The 12,962-nt window shown below is 39.3% G+C and overlaps 1 protein-coding gene across 10 annotated transcripts in view; it reads right to left on the bottom strand.

Annotated features, from left to right (window-relative positions):
• TSPAN18 (tetraspanin 18) overlaps positions 1-12,962 on the bottom strand; it is a 205,032-nt gene that overhangs the window by 138,396 nt on the left and 53,674 nt on the right. The window contains exon 3 of one of the 10 annotated variants that reach the window (XM_060764248.2): positions 125-271. The exons of the other annotated variants lie outside the window; for them this stretch is intronic. The gene's annotated coding sequence lies outside the window, so the exon portion shown is untranslated. The remainder of the gene's footprint in view (positions 1-124; positions 272-12,962) is intronic. 10 annotated transcript variants of the gene reach the window in all.

Here is a 12,962-nt window from a genome sequence, read left to right as displayed (position 1 = left end):
AAAAAAAATCCCTCGACATTAAGTCTAGTCACGTCCAACTCTCCATTTCTAAGCCAAAGAGCCAAGGTCATGTGGTCACCATGAATGCATGGAGAGTTGTTACCTTCCCTACTGATCTACTCACATTTGCATGTTTTTGAACTGCTAGGCCGGCAGAAGCTGGGCCTAACAGTGGGAGCTCACCATGTTCCCCGGATTCGAACCACCAACCTTTCAGTCAGCAAGTTCAGCAGCTCAACGGTTGAACCTGCTGCACCACAAGGAGGCCCTCCTGTTAGGATGCAATAAAATGCAAGGTGTGACTGAAAGTTCCCACTTATATCATCTTCTTTTTAATGTTGCACCAACATGAATTTCAAGGGCTAGAGCATATTCTGTTCAACAACTTTGTTTCAAAAAAGCTAACTTTATCCAAATATCAAGGGATTTAGAAACTGGGGGAAATCTACATTTTACCAAGTTTCACAAAACCCCAAACCTGAAAAATATCCTAGTTACTGACCTTCCTCCTACTGCATGGCATTTAATGATAGGAAAGAATACAAAAAGAAATCATGTCAGATTATTTAATAACAAAGCACATCACCTGTTATCTCTCCCGTCCTTTGTATTTATCCAGCACAATTCCATAAGGCATAAAACCATTTCCTCTAATATATATGCTTACTAGAAGAATCTAGAATTGATTTCATGAATGACTTCAAATGCCATTGTGACAGGACACATAATTTCTGAAGGGAGACAGAGATCCAGTCCCATATAGAAATGACAAGAAAGAGACAGAAGTTAACAAAGAACAGGGTGGGCAGGAAAAGGTTTGGTTATCTGGAAAGTTATTGTTGCGACAAAATAGTAGCTGACTTAAGAACAGTAAGATAGATAGATAGATAGATAGATAGATAGATAGATAGATAGATACACACACACACACACCATGCCCATTGATGGTTTCATGTGTGGTGATGAGTTCCAGAAGGAGTAAGAGAAGGGCAATGGTAGGTTCATGAATTTCTGGTCAAGGCCTCTAACTGACTGCTACAATGGTTCAGTAGTTTGTGGAGTCTGCTTAAGGTCTCTCAGTAATGGACATGCAAACCTTTAAGACTTAAGATTCAATACATACATTAAGCCCATCATTTCTGATATATACAAATATGGGTCTTTCAACACAGAACAATGTAAGCCTTGGATTTTTTGTTTTGTTTGTTAAGGACTGTTAGAATATTCTGTATGAGTGAAAATACATCTTCAATTTTCTAGTGGAGTAAAAAGTGATGTTCTTGGAGTAATACAAGTCTCCAAATATTTATAGAAGCCCTGTATGTGGCTGGCAGGTGAAGCCTAAGGTGCGGGTGGGTACTTGAAGGCCCCTGTGAAGGAAGCCAGACTTGGTCGGGACTGGCTGGCTTCACTGGCCCCTCATCACATGACAAGGATGGGTCTGCAGGCTATTGAAAGGCAATCTGCACCTCCGATAGCCTTCCATCATTTGTCTTGAGCTCAAATACTTTTTAATAAAGCCATAATTCTTCAGAGTATCATGACCTCCAGACATCAGAAAATGTTGTATCTGAAGGCTATAGGAACAGTCCAGGGTTTCCCATGACCTAAGAAATATCCTTGATTTACTTATCCAGCCTCGATTTACTTAACCAGCCCCATGAAAAGCAGTTTATATATATATATATATATATTAGGTAAAGGTAAAGGTAAAGGTAAAGGTAAAGGTAAAGGTAAAGGTAAAGGTAGTCCCCTGACATTAAGTCCAGTCATGTCTGACTCTGGGGTGTGGTGCTCATCTCCATTTCTAAGCCGAAGAGCCAGCGTTGTCCATAGACACCTCCAAGGTCATGTGGCCGGCATGACTGCATGGAGCGCCGTTACCTTCCCGCCGGAGCGGTACCTATTGATCTACTCACATTTGCATGTTTTCGAACTGCTAGGTTGGCAGAAGCATGCATATATATATATATATATATATATATATATATATATATATAGGCCAGACTGAGTGCTCTATAGATTCCAAAGCTACCAATTTACATAACGCTACTTAACAATGGGGTTTTTTTCTGGAGGTTTGGGCAAGGTTAACTAATCCAGAATACTGAGCTCAAAGACTACACATGATGAACTAACAAAGTGATGTGAGAGTTTTGTATGTAACATTGATGAAACGTTGATTGATCCTTGCACATCAGTTTGGTTATCTGCCACATTTTGAAAAATGTTATTTTCAGTGTGCAGTGAACATTTTATGGGGGAAAGAAGGAAAATATTAATTGAATTGTTCCTTCAGACAGATTAAAATCTTGGCCTTTGATTGTTTCGATATGACAGTCACAATTTATTGCTGCTATTTTGTAGAGAATCCTACAGCCAGTGGCAAGCCTGTGCCGATAGATAAAAACAGAATTAGCAGAGAATCCAAGAAGGAAGACAAACAGCAGCAGTACATTCCCGGTGTTTATCTACTTTATCCAGACTTTTCCGGAAGGGTTTTGTCTAAAACAATTTAGGATGTGAGTTGGCTATAGCATAAACAGCATCTCTTTCCTAGTTCCTTTTAACTTTTGTTTGAAGTTTTTAATCTTTCTTTACCACAAATGAAGCCAAAAGCTATAATGACAGCATAGTAAATATACAGACGTCGAGTGAGATGTGCATGAGGTGTATTAACAATAACAGCTAAATGCTGGTAATGTGAATCACCTAGGGAAAGGTAGTTTGAACACACAAATAATTCATTATCCCCCAGAGCACAGAGAGAGCAGCATAGAAAAGCAAAAACAAAGACCTAGTTGATTATGGTGATGATTTCTCAGCAAGAAATCAATAAAAATATAGGGATGGGACCTTGAAACAGCATGAGTGATAATGAGAGCAAAGCTTAATGCTGCCCAGCTGCACATTCCCATTACACGGTATGGATGAACTCCTCCTGATCCTAATTGGCAAAGACAAGCTTAGGGCACTATTCTTTCGCCCCCTGCTCCTGTCCTGCCAAAGCTTATATACTGTACAAAAAAAGAACCAGACCAAAGTCTGCAGTAGCTTCAGCCAACAATGCATTAATAAGGATCTGGTTGCAATCTAGACAGAACCACCAATTCAAAAAGCAAGGACTAAGAAATATGTTCCAAGAAGTATGAAGCCTAGCTGTCAAGTTAATATGGCAGACTTTGCAACCTGATATCTCAAACCATTAAAACAGCAAATAGAATACATTTGATTATGTACACAAAGACAGGTTGCTACTTGTCCACTTATGTATAAAAGAAGTGGATGAGTCTCCCAAGTTGGTACAGGATGGAAATAATAACCAGAAACATATGGAACTCAAATTCACACATTTAATGTGTTGTTGAAGGCTTTCATGGAATCACTGGGTTTTTGTGGGTTTTTCGGGCTATGTGGCCATGTTCTAGAAGCATTCCCTCCTGATGTTTCTCCTGCATCCATGGCAGGCATCCTCAGAGGTTGTGAGGTCTGTTGGAAACTAGAGGAATGGGGTTTATATATCTGTGGAAATCCAGAGTGGGAGAAAGAACTCTTGTCTGTTGGAGCTAGGTGTGAATGTTTCAATTAGCCACCTTGATTTTTAATACCAGTATTAAAAATACTCTAAAATTATAACAATAAATAAAGAACAAAACTCAAACACAGGGGAACTCCAGAGAAGAAACAATCGGGAATGTATTTTATAATTCTATTTTTAAATGTTTATTGTGATTTTATATTGTTTTAATGGCATCAAATAGCTGCCTATGTTGTAAAGCCGGGGTGGAGAAAAGCAGGGTAGAAATGGAGTAATGGCACATATACATATACATACCATACATACATACATATCAAAATCCACTACTGTTTGTTTGTCCCATTTCCAATGTCATACACTTGCCATGTGGCTCCTAAGCACACGCAGAATGCAGCAAACAGCTATATTTAAAGAAAACGCCATTTTAAATTAGCCTGATTCCAAACAGTTAATATTTCTCAATACCACTGCACTCCTTCAGTCGTTCAACAAGGTTTTTTTATCAACACCCCACCACTACAAATATACAGAAGAAAGGACAGCCACAGGGAAAGTGCATGGGAATAACTGAACCTCAATCTGAGAGTGTTTTCATGCTTCCACTTCTAGGGAGCAGAGATATTGACTTTCATGTGCACAAATTTGTCATGCAGTTATGATACCATACCATTGTTGTGCTATTTTGGCTACATTTTAGACAAACCAGTCATGAAGCAAACATTGGAATACAGGAGTCAGTAGTGATATCATTAATGTGGATGACAAAAAGTATGAACAATGCTTTTAAAATACAAATATGGGAATGGGGTAATAGAGAGTGTAAACAATCAGCTACCACCATGGGAATAGCTAGGCTGACTTTCAAGCAAAGTAACATAACGTAAAGATGCAATGAGATAAGGCCCTGAGATCTATGTCCCATTCACATGGGTCCTATACTGGGAGAAAGGCAGGTCTTCAAACTAACTATGTAAGCATAGTGTTGATATTGTACCTTACCTTCCCCCATTTCATTTTATAGACTCCTGGGATTTGCAGAGAAAGGAGGGACATTTAGAATTTCCAGCCAAAATACTTCAGTGAGCCACAGAACAACAAAGCCAGGATTCCATAGTATGCATCCATGACAGCTAAGGAATCATTGAACAATAATTGTGTAATGTAAATGGGACCTTACACAACCCTGCAACCACGCATGAAGGCAAAGCATGAAGAATGAAAATTTTATTTATAATGCACAAAATGGTCCTGGACTGGCCATGCTTTGCTTTTTTGTACACACCCAAAGTAAGAAACGGCTGACTTGTATTTTCCATACCCCTACTTTTGGATTATGTTTCAGTGATAATATTATATCACTGGAAAGAGATGTGTGGGCATCAAATTGGGGAGAGGAGGGGAGCTTATATCTCAGCACAGGGATGCATACATCAAACGTTATGCCTGAAGTAAGAGTCATCCATGCGTGCTATGCTCCACTTCATTCCCCCCTCACTCCTGACCCTGGTTGACATTTGTAAGCTGTTGTTTTCAATGTGCTTTTTGTTCTCATGCTAAATGTCTCTCATATTTGAATATTTTTGCACAATATATTTTTGACAATAGAGCAGTGTTTGCAGAATTTTTGACAAAGTCAGTAATAGTCTTTAAATTTTCAATATTGCATTTAAAAAAAAGGGTTTGCAATGAAAAACATGTAAAATTCTCAAGGCACCTACAACCTGCAAGGAAAGGAAGGAGCTTGCAAATGATAGTATGTTGCCACCTTAATAATACTACTTACAGTAACATACTGGTGACACACAGAAAATATCCGACAGTCACAGATCTTGTCAAAACATTGTATGTAACAGAACTCCCACAGATGGAGTGTTTACAAGACACTAGCAACAGTTTCAGCTTTGGAACTGGCACACTAGAAGCTACTGACAGATCTTTCTAACTCCTAATATTCTTTCCTCTTGAGCAAGAGTCATGCTATTGTCCCTTGGTGACATGCAAGCTCTCCCTTGCCCTTCACCACTCCCAACTCACTCCTACATTTGCAAAATGATTATTTTAGATACAGAAGGATAAATAGTTTTAAAGAACGATGATAAATGTATGAGAGGGAAACACTTTCCCATTATTTTATTATTATTGTCTTTATATAAATCCACTTTTTCTTTTCACAACAAAACTCATTGACAGAACGACATTCTGTTTCCACTTCTCTGAAAGCTATAGAGGGCATTGCTATACAATGGAAGTCATAAGGCTCTGTTGCAATCAATGTAAGGATTATCAAGCAACATGATGGCAAAGTCACCTACCATATATACTCATATGTGAGTCAAGAAATTATAGTCAATTAATCAACTAGGGAATTCGCCTGGACTGAAACTGGAACCTTAGGTTTTGGCGGTGGCTAGGAGAGCATTCATACAATCAAAACTTGTGTGCCAGCTGCGCTTATACCTTGGTAAGTCAGACTTGGCCACAGTGGTCCACACTCTTGTTACATCTCAAATAGACTACTGCAACACACTCTACGTGGGGTTGCCTTTGATGACTATTTGGAAGCTTCAACTAGTCCAACAGGTGGCAGCCAGCTTTCTAACCTCCCCCCCCCCCCCGAGGTGAGAAAAGTGGCATATAAATACAATAAATAAATAAAAAATCATAATAATAACAACTCAAAAAACCTGGGTCGACTTATCCACTGCTCAGACTAAGTACTATAAATTCATGTTTTAAAAAAGGATCCATCCCTTTCTCTGAATAGAATGATGAAAGGCAAGAGCTTAGTCCATCCTAGAAGAATCTGAAAGAAGCACTGACCCCTCCTACTCTCTCTACCACAATGCCACTTCTGGCCTTTTTGAATGCCTGGGCAGGGAAATGGCTAGAGCATTGATGTGTCCCCTCTTTGTAGAATGACCCTTGACTGATGCATGAGTCATATCAAATTCCATAATTTTGGACCCAAAATCTATCTACAACTTGGGTGCCTCTTATAAAAAAAAGGTTAATTGTGGTTAATTGTATACTTTTCTATAATATGTTATGATGTTAACTGTTTTTTTATAGAGTGTGTTGAGAGCATTGAATTTTTGCTGTTCTTGTTGTTAACCGCTGTGAGTCGCCTAAGGGCTGAGAACAGTGGTATACAAATAAAGTAAATAAATAAATAAATAAATAAATAAAGGTTGTCTCCTGACATTAAGTCCAATTGTGTCCGACTCTGGGGGTTGGTGCTCATCTCCATTTCTAAGCCAAAGAGCTGGCATTGTCCGTAGAAACCTCCAAGGTCATGTGGCCAGCATGACTGCATGGAGTGCTGTTACCTTCCTGCCGGAGTGGTACCTATTGATCTACTCACATTTGCATGTTTTCAACCTGCTAGGTTGGCAGAAGCTAGGGCTGACAGCAGAAGTTCATGCTGCTCCCCGGATTCAAACCTGCGAACTTTTGGTCAACAAACTCAGCAGCTCAGTGGTTTAACCCACTGCGGGCTCCGGTGCCTCTTATACCTAAGTATATACAGTAATTTGCATGGGGTGAGATCACTGCAATATGAAACATCATATAGAATTCATGGATTCCGTATGAGTAGAGTGGAGAAATTGAAGTCCTACAGGTGCTGGCAAACTCCCTTCATGCCTCACCACTGACCATCCTGGTCAGAGCAGATGGGAATTGTTCAGTAGCATCTGTAGGTGCATGAATTCCCAGCCCTTTTGAAAATGCTATATCTATGTAAGTAGCCATTTCCCTGCCCCTTAATTTGAGATGCATATGTTTCCAGAACGAACAAGCTCTGCTTTTTCTTCCAGCTCCATTCACTGCCTTAAGTGAAGAGATGCTTGCCAAGAAAAGAGAAAAAGGCTCCACAGAAAGAGGCACCCACGCTTCCAAATCTTAATAGCGTCCACTAATTAAAACACAAAGCAGCTGGGGCCATTGGATTAATAGACATGGCTTTCTCTTCTAAAGTCTTTTTGCCCACTTACATCTCGCCTCATTCCTTCTCTACTCCTGAACCTTTTAAAAAAGCACAAAAATACAGCTTGCTTATCTTACAGTGTGGGGTTGCCTTGGAAACTACATCCCCTGTGAGATGCTCTGTCATAACATTTCAGCACTGCAAGCTTAAAGACACAGCATCCTTTACTCTGAGGTCTTGGGAGTCGGCCTCCATCTGTGAAGACATGCAGCTAAGAGAACAGGGAAAGGTGGAAAAGAAAGACCCAGCAGTAACCATCTCCTGTGCTGCTGCGTTGCTGTTTTTAAAGTGGGTACTCGGCGTCCTCTGTAAACTATATTTTTTCCATTTAAAACTTATGGAATGGAGAAAATGGACAAATAACATATTAATGTTTGTGTCAGGGACGTTCTAATTTCTCAAACTTGTAACAAAAAAGCAAAGAAAGCAATATATAGCCATAATTAATCATAATGGGAAAAGGGTTTCCAATGGTGTACTCCTTAATTAGGAGTTGGGCTTCCAGGCTTTAATAATTAAGGATCCAGATGGAAGTTTTCCAGGTTCTTTGATTGACAGAATGTGTCAGTTATTAATTAACATATGAGGCAATTAGCTTCAAACCTTTGTGGCAAAATAGCACTACAGCTGTGCAACATTTGGATAGGAAAAACTAAGCAAAGTAAAATTTGCTCAAATGTTGCAGAAGATTAGCAGCAGGGGTTATACAATAAAGTCCTTGTTACTTGGAAAGGTTATAATTCTGGAGACGCACACATATTTACTCAAAAAGAAATCGTTTTTCATTTGTTTGCAAAGGGACAACAAAACATTACAGAAAGGAGAGAATCTTTTTCTTCCATGTATATTCAAGACAATGTGAATACTTGAGATGGTATGTTATTGATTTGTGCAGCAAAACCAATGTCTACCAACTCTGTATATTCTTGGACACACATGGAAATGGTTATTTAATTACATTTCTATTCATTTCCCAGAAAGAAATGTATCACGAACCAAGTGCATCCCAGACATTACAATTTGGACCTGCTGTGATGAACAGAAAATGATCCTGTTAGTCCTGGATCAAAAAGGGGTAATCATACATGAGTTGGTGGTAGTCCTAGCAAGTCAGATGGAATACTTGGCTGGATTCACAGGAGAGCCAATATGGAGGCAGAATCAATTGCAAACCAGGGCATGAGCCAAGAAATCCATCTGGATGGAGGCTAACAGGGAGAATAACCAAACTGAATGGCAAGTAGAAGCCAACAGACAGAAGGGAACAAGTAGAAAAAGAAGACAAGCTAAGCAAGTAGGCTGGTGGAGTAGAAAAACCTGCAGCAAGCCTAGAGTTCCACTGAAACAAAGCCCAGGCAAAGTTGCTGTGTTAAACTAGAAGTGTTCTTAAGACAGCCTTGGTTTACCACTGGGCTTGTCTGAGAGTTGAGATGTTTATTTTACCAAATGGGATTCAAAAGAGCTTACCCATGAATTAAAACAGAGCAGTTGAAACAGTATAAAATCCCAAAGTTTAAACAAACATTAAGTAAGACATTACATTTCAATACTATTTTAAATACATATACATTTAAAACAATTAGATCAATTAAAATATGTGATGCGTATTAAAACAGCATCACTGTGGTCAGTCAAGACTGAAGGCGTCTTTAAACAAGGTCTATGCCTGTTAGTAAAAAGTCAACAAACAGGTGACAGCTTGAACCTCCCTCTGGAGGAAGATCCAAAGCTTAGGAGAAGCCACGGAAAGGGCTTTCTCCTTGTATCCCCACCATTTACGCCTACAAGAGGGCTGAAATGAAAAGAAAGTCCTCCCCATAAAATGGTAGGATTCAGACAGGCTCATATAGTGATATGCGGGCTTTCAACCAGTATAGACCTAAGACAAATGCAAAGGATTTTTAGTTTACATTAAGTTTAACACTACCCAGTTTCACAAGTTCATACCATATTCTGCTGCTACTTCTTGCTATCTCTTTCTCCACTCCCTTACAAATTTTCCACATTTCTATCATAACTTTATTTTCTAAAGTAGAACAACAGCAAACATACAACTTTCTGAAGTCTTCATCTCCCAGTTTTTAACCTGGTTTTGCTATACTTAAACCATTATTTAAAAAAAAAAAACTGCAAGTCACTTCTGGTGTGAAAGAATTGGCCGTCTGCAAGGATGTTGCCCAGGGGATGCCCGGATGTTTTGATGTCTTACCATCCTTGTGGGAGGATTCTCTCATATCCCCGCATGGGGAGCTGGAGCTGACAGAGGGAGCTCATCTACACTCTCCCTGTATTCGAACCTGCAACCCGTCAGTCTTCAGTCCTGCCGGCACAAGGGTTTAACCCACTGCGCCAAATAGGTTGATCGGAACTGTTGACGGTGCATCAAGTCTGTGCTTAGAAACCCAATCCTGTGTGACACAGTGTAGCACAGAATCACAAATCATAGAGTTGGAAGAGACCTTGTGGGCCATCCAATCCAACCCCCTGCCAAGAAGCAGGAAAATCACATTCAAAGCACCAAAGCATAATAGTTCCACAAGCCAAATGACATTACATCTCTCCTTACTTCTCCAGGACCTACATTTTAACCATTACAGCCCACCACACCCAGTCACTGAGCACTGATGAACTCCATCAACTGCTTCAGGGAATAATCAGTACATTTAGTACTTAAGAAAAGTGGAAAAGATGATCAATCTCTGCAATGGCCAAACAGGCCAGTGTAAAGCAGAATGACATCTGTATATGTTACTAAAAGGGTGTCAGTCATAGTTTGCATTGGCATTTAGGGTTTATTTTTCCTATATCTACCTCCCTCTCACTAGCTTCTATACTCTTTCCATTCCTGTTTTGCCCTCTTTAACACTCATAGATTGGATTTCCCCTCTCTCTACATCTCAGTAGTTGCCAAGACAATATTACTCTTGGCTTTTGCATGGCAGTGGTAGTACCTTTAAGGCAGTTACTGGAGCTTATTTGTTTAAATTTTGTAATGTCATTTGTAACACATTACAATGACAAGTGTGTTATACATGTAGGAGACACATTACGGACTCGGTCCTGCTGTATAACTAACTCTTCTGAAAACAGCAAGCCCTGAAATCTGCCAAAGGGGGGAAGAGGAGAAAACAAAGAATATAATTTTTCAGAGAAAAACCAATAGTGCAATAATGAAACTTAAATATTTGCAGAAAGGTTATTAATGTCTTAAAGGAATTTCGATCCTTTTTTCTTCGGTGGTTTTATGAAGCAAATATTAATTCTGTATTAACTTGTTAGACAGTAATGTCTAACAGGTTATCTCCTGAACAGCTAAAATGAAGAGAAGGAATATCTGGTGGTGCTGTCTTTTGTGTGTACCACTGTTATAGGCATAAAAATGATGAAAATTACCTGTGGTATCATTTATACAAATCGTATTCTCTCCTAGAAAGCTCACCTACCTAGTCATCTTTAAGGCACCCGATTTCTTTTTCATTCCCTCAAGCCTTTTAAGTATTGTAAGTACATTTGTGAAGACTTCTTCCTACCTTCATGCTACTCTATTTCTTACTATTGTTTGTGCTATTTAAAGTTAGTGTGTAGTATACCATCCCAGAAGGATACTTTTTCAAACAATTCTCTGTTTTGGTCCTGTTTTTACTCAACTAGAAGGCTGCATGCTAGCTATTGTCCTACTAAATACAAATCTTGTAGGTGATGAATAACTTGAACCATGTCTTGAAATGATACTATTCGTACATCTGTCGGCTGGCAAAGCACAAACACTTTAATGTCTTATTGTTGTCCCACCACTTGTGATCTCAAAAGCAAAAAAAAAAAAAATAGATGTATCTGACATGACAAATTCATACACAAACTTTTTTTAAAAAATCCCAGGGTAACACTTACTGTATCTTTCCAAAAGGTTAACAATAATACTTCACTCTTTTTTAAATGCTGAAATCTCAAGTGGCACCAGAAAACTATTGCTTTTAATCCCATTGAATCTTTATAGTCCTCATCCTCATCCTGAAAGCAATTGTCATGTTTCTAGTGCTCATGGCAATGCAGCCTATCTCTTTCATTAAGGAAGGCAGGCAGGACAGATAGACATAGAAATAAACATTCGAGATGAGTTAGGAACAGCAGGCAAACTCAGAGCTTAAGAAGCATCCATGCCTCACCAGCTTCAAACAGATTTAATTCTCATGCTTCCAAATTCCCCCATCTCAGAACAATAAATAGTCTTTAAACATGCAGGGTGTGCTGAGCCTCCCAGGGATAAGTAATCATTATGCCTGCAACTCTGTGAGCATCTAGATCAGAGGAGTTTTCAGCAGAAGCTACACAAGAAGATCTGCTTAGTGTCACATAAAATGCTGTGAAGAGAATGCTATATCAATTCAAATAACCTTCAGGCTCATAGAATGGCAGAATTTAAGAGGCAGGAAGCTAGTGTATAAATAATGGCCTGCAGTTTGCAAATGTCATAATCCCAGTGTCCAAATCTAAGTTACTGACATTGTCTTGCTGTGCCACAGGAAATTCTTTTGGATTTATTTGCCTTTCAGAATAAGAAAGAGATGGTACAGTTGGATCTCTGTATCTAGGGTTCTGAATCCAAAGATTGAACTATCCAGGTCTTGAAAATACTCAGGGGGAAAAATCCAAAAAGCAAATCTTGATATGCTACCAAGCTCTATGCTGTTGTGTAGGTATACTCTGCTATATTCTCCCACCATTTCACAGATTCTCAGGGAGTCTCCAGCATTTGTTTGAGTTGTTTGCCATTGTATATAAGGGAAAACATTATACCACACCGTTAATATATAACAGAACTTGAGCATTCACAGATGTTGGTATCCACAGGGTGGTCCTGGAACCAATACTGGATATTGGAAACCCACTTGTTTGCTTATCATTTTTGAAATATTTTTCACAGGATTATACACATATCTCTAAAGGCACCAAGTCACACCTGATCCTGGCAGGCTTGGTCCTGGTTAGTATTTTGGAAGGGAGTCCACCAAGGAATACCAGGTAGGCTGTATTTCAGAGGAAGGAACAAAAAAAATCTCAGAGTATTTCTTTCCCAAGAAAACCCAGTGAAAGTCATGATGTTGTCATGAGTTGACAAGTGACTCATACACACATACAGATATATATAAGGAAAGCTATATGCATTCTTCCCTATTTGGTTTCCAAGTTAAAGGTAAAGGTTTCCCCTTGACACTAAGTCTAGTCAAGTCTGACTCGGGGGGGGGGGGGGGAGGTGCTTATATACATTTCTAAACCAAAGAGCCAGTATCCTTCCATAGACACCACCTAGGTCATGTGTCCAGCATGACTGCATGGAGCACCATTACCTTCCCACCAAAGTGGTACCTATTGATCTTGTCACATTTGCATGTTTTCGAACTGCTAGGTTGGCAGAAGCTGAGGCTAACTATGGGAGCC

The sequence above is a fragment of the Anolis sagrei genome, chromosome 1 (assembly GCF_037176765.1).
Source record: "Anolis sagrei isolate rAnoSag1 chromosome 1, rAnoSag1.mat, whole genome shotgun sequence".
NCBI lineage: Eukaryota > Metazoa > Chordata > Lepidosauria > Squamata > Dactyloidae > Anolis > Anolis sagrei.
This window is presented reverse-complemented; position numbering and strand designations above follow the sequence as displayed.